General features: G+C 37.4%; 1 protein-coding gene across 17 annotated transcripts in view; it reads right to left on the bottom strand.

Moving 5' to 3' along the window:
* The window catches only part of SOX6 (SRY-box transcription factor 6), a 626712-nt gene that overhangs the window by 206691 nt on the left and 409637 nt on the right, over positions 1-10384 (bottom strand). The gene's annotated exons all lie outside the window — the stretch shown is intronic.

Raw genomic sequence — 10384 nt, 5'->3', positions numbered from 1 at the left:
AAAACAAAACAAAACAAAACAAAACAAAACAAAACAAAACAAAACAAAACAAAACAAAAAGCAGAACTATCCCCATTCTCGCCCTTTTACCATATTCCCTCTCTCTCACCCCCACACCCCTACTTATCCCCACCAAATCTATCTGATCAAGATAGGAAACCTATGATATTTAGTACCAAAGATTAGAAACCATAGGTTGTATTAATATTCTATAATATTAGCTAGTTATCTCTATCTCAGTGACCAACACAGGATCTAAGACATAGTAAGTGCTTAATAAGTGTTATAGAAGGAATTTTCCAATCAGTGATCTCATAAAACCTTTCTATTGTGCAAAGACCTGTCTCTGAAGCTTGGATGTCAGGAGTTGTTCTCTTGGCCTTGGAACGAGTTCTACAGAGAGGGAGGGGAAAAAAAAAAAAACTGCCTTGCCTCAGGTAAGGATAGGATTGAATCTTATGTTTTTCCCCCTGTGAAGGGATCAAGCTAAAGTTCTCAAGTTCATCCTTAAAGGCAACAATGTTGCTTGGAGGCCTCTCTCACCCTTTTGTCATTTGTCATTCTTCAAAGGGAAAAAACACGTTCGAGGTTGAAAAGGTTATGCATAAGGATGTGCTGTTTAATGAATATGATGTCGCTGAACACTTATGGTATGCACTAATGGTGCTGAACAGTCTTTTTATGGGCAAATTGCACAGCTCTCCTAAGTAAAGGGTACAGAATCCTTTTGTGAATCTAAATTAGAGCATTTACCACAGCATAAGATAAGAATTTCAACCCACTGTATTTGAGCCACACAGGTTTCATTATGAAGAAATGATCTATGATTTGAAAGCTTTTCAGAAAGATGCCACCAGCTGTCAAAGGGGACAAAGATTGCCGATTTTTGTGTGTGTGGAAGAGTAGACTTCCAATCTCCTTATGAAACTCCCCTCAGTCCTGCTAAGAAAGCACGAGGACAATCTGAGAAACTAAAAATATTTCAGTTAGCAGTGGTCCTATTTTCTTAGTGGCTGCAGGGACAAACGGAGCCTTCAGAGGATGCTGGCTAGTACTTGCTAGTGTATGATTCCCAGAAGGTAAGACTGATGTCAGCAGAGAAGTTATGCCACTTAGGACTATCTTGGGGTTTGTAATATCAATTCAAGTCCTTAAAAAATAAAGAAACAAACAAACTGTCAGTATCCCATATGCTTAAAGATTCACTGAGTTGAAAGATGGCCTAAAATCAAAATTAAAAGAAAAATAATCATGAGATGATGTTAGAAAATGTATTCAACTGATAAAGGAACAAATACTGTATCCAGCTGTTCTTTCTAGCTACTGGAATTGATTTTTTTTAAATGAGTTTTTATTTCAGCAATAGGAATTTCAGCTTGGTAAAAAAAAGAACTTCATGAATACAAAAGCAGGTTCCCAGTAGTAATCATAAAATTTCTTCAAAAGTACAACAAGCTCAATTAATTCATGATATATATATATAGATATAGATATATAGATATAGATATAGATATAGATATAGATATAGATATATGAATGACAAGACAAAAAAGTATGAAATGTATTTATTTACTTATTTTAGTCATTTCTAATTAAAACAAAATACTTCCTGAATGGCAACTAGATACCAGAATACTGATACTATGGCAAGAAAAAGCAGATAGACTTCTCTACTCTTGTGCACTTTGGAGTCCAAAGTGCATGAGAGTAGGGAGCCTTAATCAAGCAATTACACATATAAATGTAAACTAAAACTAAATAAGAATTACAAAATGACAGATATTTGGGGGAAGTTTGACAAGTTTGGGAGGCCCAAGTGTAAGAAAGATAGTCTGAAAAAGTAACAGATTTTCAGGAAGATGAATAGAGTTAAGTAGTCAAAGAGTTGGAGGGTGATCAAGGAGCTTTTCAGGAGAAACAACACAGGCAAAAGCCCCGGGGTGGGGGGGGGGGCAGTGGAGGGGAGTTCCAGTGTGTTTCACAAGTTGAAAGAAGGTAGTAAAACTTGAGCAAGGAAAAAAAAGGGGGGGGGGGAGTAGAGTACCAGATGAGGTACAGAGGTAGTAAAAGTTCACACCATTCAGTGAACTAATAGACCATGCCTGATAAACTTCATACTTATTCTAAGAATGTTTCAAAAATAACTACAGTATTTTGAATAAGGGATGAATGATGTGGTCATTCTACCTATGGTGTGGAAAATAGTTTGGAAAATTATAAGAATAGATATTTGGGATATATGGACATTTTATTGCATATGTTTTTGGAAATATTCTGATCTACCTGTAATTTTCTTACTATACCTTTCTATATGAGGTGAGTTAAGAGAAGACTTACTGGAAACTGGGAAAGTTACTGCATCACAATTCTTAGTTAAAGAAGAGAAGCATTCATAGGAAATTTGGGGCAAAGGCCAACACAAGAGTTGGATCTGGTATTTACGCTCCCAAGGAAAAACTAGAAGGTTTTCTCTTCTCCTAGGTTAAACAATGTTGTTTTAACAATCTTCAATACAGTCCCCTTCCTCTTCTACATAGGAAACAGAGAAGCTGAGGATAACATATACATGACTTCTTACTTAGCTTCTTCTGTTCAAGGTGAAGCCAAAGGTCTATAAATGCATTTGTGCTTCCAATGCTACTAGACATGTATATCTGCATTTACAGAATAACACAATTTAACTGATCTTTTTACAAATCAGTATGATATTCAAGTTGTTTAATTGTAAAAATTCAGTGACATCTAAATAATTTTTTAAAAAGCATGCCAGAGAGCAATATTTTTAGAAAATTTAGGCATTCATATAAGACTATTGCTATCTTTTCCTTAAATTTGAGGAGCACATATATATTTTGAATAGATGTGAGTGCCGTAATGAATGCAGTTGGAATGAAATATAGTAGCAAAACAAATCTAAAATTCTCTCTCAACGGGGAATTTATATATACACATACCTATATGTATATATAAATCTACATATATACATATATATAATTAAGGAGCAATCAATTTACACTGTACAATAGCTGACACTCTCTAAATGTGCATGCATGACCATTTTTCTGTTCTATACCCATTGTATTTGTTCACATATAGTGATTTACACCTAGGTAGTTAAAACCTGTAGTGCTAGATTTTTCTGTTTTAATTAACAGCAAATGTTTATACTGCTGTACTAAAAATAACATCGAATCTGAATCACATTAATAAACCAACCAGTGAACACAAGTCATTTCATCTCAAAAAATACTAGTTTAGGGGCGCCTACGTGGCTCAGTTTGTTAAGCGTCTGACTTCAGCTCAGGTCATGATCTCATGGTTGGTGTGTTCAAGCCCCACATGAGGCTCTGTGCAACGGTGTGGAGCCTGCTTTGGATTCTCTCTCCCTCTCGCTCTCTCTCTGCCCCTCCCCAACTCCTGCTCTCTCTCTCTCTCAAAAGAAATACATAAGCTTAAAAAAATACTAGTTTAGTTGAATGTATAATTTTGCTATGAAAAAAAAAACACTACAGACTTACAATGGTTCAAGTTTTCTTACTTCATGACTGTGCAACAGTAATATGCATCCAGTAACACAGAGAATGATCCTCTCTGTAGGCGCTGGGCAGTGGCAGAGACCCGCAGCTCCCACTGAGCCACACAATCAGAAGAGCAAACCACTGATTCAGTTCAAACATACTGCACCGATACATTCTGGCTTTCACTTTCCGTCTGATATTCAATCAATTGTATAGATACTCAACACTTTCTTATAAAACAGACTTGATGTTAGATGATTTTGCCCAACTGTGAGCTAATGTAGGTGTTCTGAGCACACTGAAGGTAGGCTAGGCTATGGTAGGTGGATTAGATGCATTTTGAACTATTAAATGCATATTTTCAACTTAAAATGGGTTCATCCGGATGTAACTCCATCATAAGTAGAGGAAGATCTATATAACTGTCAGGGTTGTTGAAAAAGTAGACAATTTATGGGGCATAGTGAGGCAACCTAAATACTGTCCGGCTATGTTGAAGCCAAAAGACCACGTAGAAAACTCTTATAAGGCGGTTTAACTCTCTGTAAAAAGTCTTGTCTTGAATTATGTTTTCAGTTGTGATAAAATCAACTTGGAAAAAAGGAAAGTCAGATCCAGAGAATCTGCCCAGGCCAGCAGAGGTCATCAGTAGCTGCCTATCATCTGTTTCACATCCTTCAGGCTATCTTAAAATCTCCAAAAAGCACTGCTGGAAAATAGTCTCTCCCACACAAAAACAGAGGTAGTTTCATAAACCGCAAAGAGGGAAGCAGCAAAAAACCTTCTGTACACAGCTTCTCTACAAGTCAATGTGCCTGCTTTTATCCAATATCACACACACTGTGTGCCTGACACTCTCCGCTATAAACTGTATCTATTCTCCAACTCCAAAGACAGTGCAGCAGGTTTTTTTTTTTTTTTTCCATGGGGTCGTCTTTATCCCCAAACCACATCTGTCTTGAGTTTCTCTCAGATTAGTCAGGTGGATCAGTGCTCCCCAGGGCCTGCTCCAGCTGAAGTATTTTAATTTGACTAAACACCTGATTTATTTTATCTCTCCGATGAGAAAGGCAGTTTGTCTTAATAGAGCCTGTCAGCCCACAGCCCCATTCACAGCAATTTACAGGCAGCCAGGGACGCTGGAAGAGAAGAGTGCCGTGATTCTGTATTTTATCCTCCTCCAGAAAGCACCTAAAAGCAGCTATTCACTGCTACTGCATGTGGCATTTTAGAACTGAATTAGCTTTTTATTCAAGTAACTACACTTGTTGTGAATAGCTTATCTGTAAAATTGCTACATTCACTACTGATTTTATTAACCTTTGGCTCTATCACAAAATGGTCTTCAGTTAGGAAAGACCTTTAAAATTGACACATTTTTTTTCTTAGGGGCCTTTATTCCAGTGACTTCAGATTTACTGAGTTTGATCCATTGAATTCTTTACCAGTTGTACTTAAAATTTTGAGTCTCAATAGGAAGTCAATAGTGTGTAAATAAGGAAACACTTTTCAAAATGTAAATATGGCAGCAATTTCCCTCATCAAAAGTTTTCAAATACCATCTTTCACTATAACAGTTTTAAAATCAGCCCTCTAGCCCTTTTTGGTCATAATCTGAAGAACTTGAAAAAAAAATGAACTAACATAGACTACTGTTTTTTTAACTTTACCAACTGTAACTACCTGTCCATGGGTCCAAAAAACAACAAAGAAAACTCAAAATTGATGAGAACTTAGGTAAAATAAAAAGATAATTAGGATAAATCCCTTTGTGGTATAGAATTTAAAATTAAAAATAAAAATCAGGTTTAAAATTTACAGTTTTTCTTTTCCTTTTTTTTTTAACATCAGCTCACAGAAAGAATGTGCACGACACTCTGCTAGTTAATTTCACCCACAGTTACAGTCCATGGTGCTAGAAATAAGACTGGGCATTGGGAAGTTACAGAGGACTCAACATCTGGACAAGGCAGGCACCTTGCAGAGCACTTGACTAAATAGAGATTTGCCTCACCTTCTTACAATATTCTCAGACCTAGGACTTTTACAATATAAACATTTCACACAGGTTACTCTCTTTATAGCTGTCCCCTGCAAGTGATAACATATGTGGTGATAACTCAGTTTTTCTAATGAGAAACCCAGAAACTAGCACAGCAGTGGGAAGAGAGACAGATTAAAAGAGGGAAGGGAGAAGCTCACTCACCGAGTTGGCCAAATTAAATTTTGTGAGTTTCTCTGCATAGTTTTTATCTCTTCACTCTTACGAAATGAAGGGAAATGGTGTTCAAACATAATGTGTACCAAGCCAAATAAAACGCACATCAACAAATGGCATTATCTAGAAATGTGTCTCAGGGAATTTAAAACAAGACTTCCACCTAAACGTGCTCAGTCATTGAATCACACATTACTATAATAAGCTTAATAAGACTTAACAATGAAATTACAAGAAACCTGGTGAACTACAAGTATGTGTGTGCAGAATGATGGGGAGGGAAGGCAGTGACACTGGAGTGGAGTTCTGATGGAGACACACTTCTCCACATCAATTCTAGAAAGATTAAAGCACTTAGCAGTAATTTCAAAGCAGCATCAACCAAAGAACTCAGCCAACAATCCAGAAAGATTTTAAATTAAGTTGAAAAGAAAAGCTCTTAAGAGTGAATTCCCTGGTTAGTTCTAATTTTTTTTTTTTCACATGGACATTGTTTGAGAAGAAAGTCAAAATACAATGCTGGTCATAAAAGAAAGCTGCATTTGATCTTTTCTGCCCACAGGTAACCTGGTTAAACTGCTGTGCTCATGCTGCAGACTCCTCACACATCAGATGGGCTGTGATGTCCCCACTTCACAAGCACAGTCCATCATTTAGCATTGGCCTTTTTTGATATAGCCTTCTTTTAAATGTCACAAAATAGGGCAGCAAAAAGTCAACAAAAAATAAATAGGGTAAGCTAAAGAAACTAACAATCTATCAGAAGGTCCCCTGATAAAAGTTACTTTGTGGTGACTGCCTGAGAAAGGAACCCCTGTCCCAGTGTACCAGCAGCTAATTTGAGTTCTGAATCCAACAGCAGTTTGAAAAGCTTTCCACTCTAAAGGGCCCCAGTGCATCATAAAGATAAAGGATTTCAGTACAAAACCACCACAAAGACCTCTATTATCTTATCAGTCTTTGGTTACAACAGCTGAACCAATATGACTAAATTCTGAATGACTTTTTTCAAAACAGCAAAATACTGGAATTTCTTTGTTTTCTCATCAGTCAGCTATTGTCATTGCTCCCATATGCTACTGTCCATTTCTTAGTAAATAAAAGTTTAATAAATGCAGTGATTGTGCTCCTAGGAATCACTTAGGGACCACTACACAGGAAATGTGGCTCATGGACTGAGTGAGGTACAGACTGTCTTTGGTTTTTGTTTTTGTTTTTGTTTTTTTTTCCCACCAAATGTATGAGAATTTCCCTCCTAAAATGTAAACAACTCTCATTTAAAATGTTATTAAAATCTACTGTGTACAAACAAGACAAGAATACCCAGGAACTCCCTAAATTAAGATCAAACTCCCCTGTCTATTCCAGGCACACTCACCTCTCCTTCAGCTTCCTCTCTCTCTAGCTGCAAAAGGAAGTCTATTCCTGGATCAACTGAGGTCTATTCATGTTGCAGATCCCAAAAGAGCAAGAACAATCCATGGAATCCTGCCATCTAGGCTCCTAACCTCACAGCTGGGCCTTCAGCCCGTTGTGCTTTATTAGCTCATCCTTTTGGGATCCGGAAATGAAGGTATCCTGAAACATCCCTCCTTCAGCAGAAGACAGGCTGCCTTTACATCACTGTTCTCTATGGATGATAACTGGTCAATGGCTACATCTCCATAATTCGCACATAAAAATTGTAATATCTGGCCTTTCAGAAACATGGAATTCTTTGGTCCTTTAGGGAAGAAAAAACAATAAAAGAATTTTTTTCAATAGTGCTGAATATAGAATTGGCTCTTTCTCAAGAAGTTCCATCAGAATTAGGAGGCAGGAAAGGAAAGATTAAGAAAAAAAGGCCTTTTTTAGCAAAGTATTGTCTTAAGAGATTTTATGTGTTACCTTATTTAATCCTCATCCCAAATGTCGCATTATTACTTTCATCTCACAGACAAAACCCCAAGCTTTCAAAAAGTAAAGAAACTTGACCAGAGATCATTTGATTGGATATGAATTCAGGCCTTCTGATTCCTAATCCAAGGAAGTCTGGAGGTGAAGGAAGAGGTATCTTCCCTTACATCAGAGTTAGAATACATCGTGGGGAATTTCTAAAAGTCAGGAGTAATGCTCTAAGGGACCTAGAATTTTAATGCCATGTAAGACTGAGAAATGCTCAAATTCTCAGTAAGGCTTTATTTACAAAATAATTTTAAAAGCTAGGCTAGGCAATTAGAAAACCAAAGAGGTGAGTAAATTGAACTTTGACAGCTTACAGATGTAAAAATAGATCTTGATTTAAGTGATATGCTTGGAGTTACTCAGGAAATTAGCACCCTGCCTGGCAGTCAAGATAGCCTGCTATGTTTTATTCTCCAAACCCTCTCTCCTCAACAAGCATATGGCCTCCTGGTTCCAAATCCAAATACAAAGATTTTGTAGACCATGGCATTCCCAAACATTCCAGATACAAAATTTACAACACTGATGAAAGACTGAGAAATACACTCAAATATTTGCACACATCAAGTGTGCTGCTGTCTTAGGGTGCACTGTGGCTGCTGGCTGAGATGGTCAGGTGCTAGCCAAGAGGAAGTTACCTGGAGAAGTGTAGGAAGTTTTCCTAGTAAGGACTGAGGAACCTCTCTGATACAACTAAGGCTTAGAACAGTTGCTTGTACAAACACATCATATCCTTGCCCGTTTCCGGTATTTACAACTTGCCTAGTGTAAATCAAGGGAATCCTTTCCCTAGCCCAATATGCGTGATTGTACAATAATAATGATTGCTTAAACTTATATAGCAATTGCTTTTTAAGCAATTGCTTAGGAAGAGATTTCTATATATTTATTTGTTTGTTCCTCACAACAATCCTATGCAGTGGGTCATAGTGTTATCCGCATGTTAAAGATAAGGAAACCGAGGCATAAAAATGTCAAGCAATTTGCCCAAGTCCTAAGCTATTAAGTTATATGTCTAAGATTCAAAATCAGGCAGTTTGGCTACAAAGTCTGCCTTCTTAACCCTATGATGAATGGAGAATAGTACTCCTAAATGATCCACCTTCTAAAAACAACTTCACCCCGACAATGTAGCTGAAATTCTATCGGAGGTTTGTTTTTTAGGTTGTGTGTGTGTGTGTGTGTGTGTGTGTGTGTGTGTGTGTGTTTAATACAATGTTTCCTGAGGTCCTTACTAAAATGAAAGAATTTACCTAGGGAAGGATATATGACACCTTTTGTTTTTTTTGTTTTGTTTTTTGTTTTTGTTTTTTTTTTTAAGTTTACTTATTTTTGAGAGAGAGCGAGCTGAAGAGGGGCAGAGAGAGAGGGAGACACAGAATCCGAAACAGGCTCCAGGATCTGAGCTGTAAGCACAGAGCCCGACATGGGACCTGAACCCACGGACCAGATGCTCAACCGACTGAGCCACCCAGGTGCCCCTGACACCTTTTGTTCTTTAAGATAGCTCAACCCACTAGCACTTAGCTCTGTTGACCTTTCAGCACAAGACACACATATCTACCATTGTTTGTAGTTGCTTTTCATTACCAATCCAATCTCTCACTCCCATACTCTCTCTTTTTCTCCATCTAATCTTATTTCTCCAAATTCTAAACTCCTGGTGCTGAGGACTCCCCACCTATATTCCTATGTTTGAACGAATGCAATCAGACCTAGTAAGTGTCCCTGAACTCTCAAATATCGGAATTTTAGTTTTCCCCAACAGATTGATTTGGCTAGTTCTCTGGCTCTTAGTGGCCTTTTAGACTCCTTCTCAAATCCCCCACCTAGTTAGGTGTGCCCCTAATTACTTGATCAGCAATCTAGATAGCCCAGTCCATGCCATTTTTTTTCCTCCTGTTTTGTCCATAGGCATCAGGACATCCCAGTGGACCTAGCTGTTGTTAGTGCTAAGACTTTGAAATCAGAAGGTATGCTAAAAACTTTAAATTAAAACAAAACTGAACAACAACTAAAGGAGATTGCTTATTTGAGTTTTTACAGAATCACAAATAGTTCACAGATTCCCAAATCACTGTACTGAGTATCTGACAGAGAGCAGGCCAGTAATACAGATTCCACCATTACAAACTTGAATTATGAGTTCGTAAAGGGGAAATGGAAATTTCATATTGATTTTGAATTTGCTGTGTCTTTGATTGTGCTTTAATAGCTGAATACAGTTGGATAAGTAGCAAGTTCTTTTTGTTCACTATTTTGACTTCAAAATTGATTTCTGGGTTCAATAGGTGCTATTATCATCTTATTATAAAAATACATTACAGGGCATCTGTGTGGCTCAGTCAGTTGAGCATCTGACTTCGGCTCAGGTCATGATCTCACAGTTTGTGAGTTTCAGCCCCGTGTCGGGTTCTGTGCTGACAGCTCGGAGCCTGCTTTGGATTCTGTGTCTCCCTCTCTCTCTGCCCTTCCCCTGCTCACGCTCTTTCTCTGTCTTTCAATAATAAATAAATGTTTAAAAAAATTTTTTTAAACCAACACATTACATTTAGAGAGTTTTTTGAATGGTATCTAATGTTTCCCATGTAAAATCCATAATATTCAGGGCATAAATATTAAGGAATATGAAAGAGAGAGAGAGGAAGAAAGAAAGAAAGAAAGAAAGAAAGAAAGAAAGAAAGAAAGAAAGAAAGAAAGAAAG

The sequence above is a fragment of the Herpailurus yagouaroundi genome, unplaced genomic scaffold (assembly GCF_014898765.1).
Source record: "Herpailurus yagouaroundi ecotype Mexico unplaced genomic scaffold, PumYag 187, whole genome shotgun sequence".
Lineage (NCBI taxonomy): Eukaryota > Metazoa > Chordata > Mammalia > Carnivora > Felidae > Herpailurus > Herpailurus yagouaroundi.
Note: the sequence above shows the minus strand (reverse complement) of the source record. Positions and strands in the feature narration are given on the sequence as shown.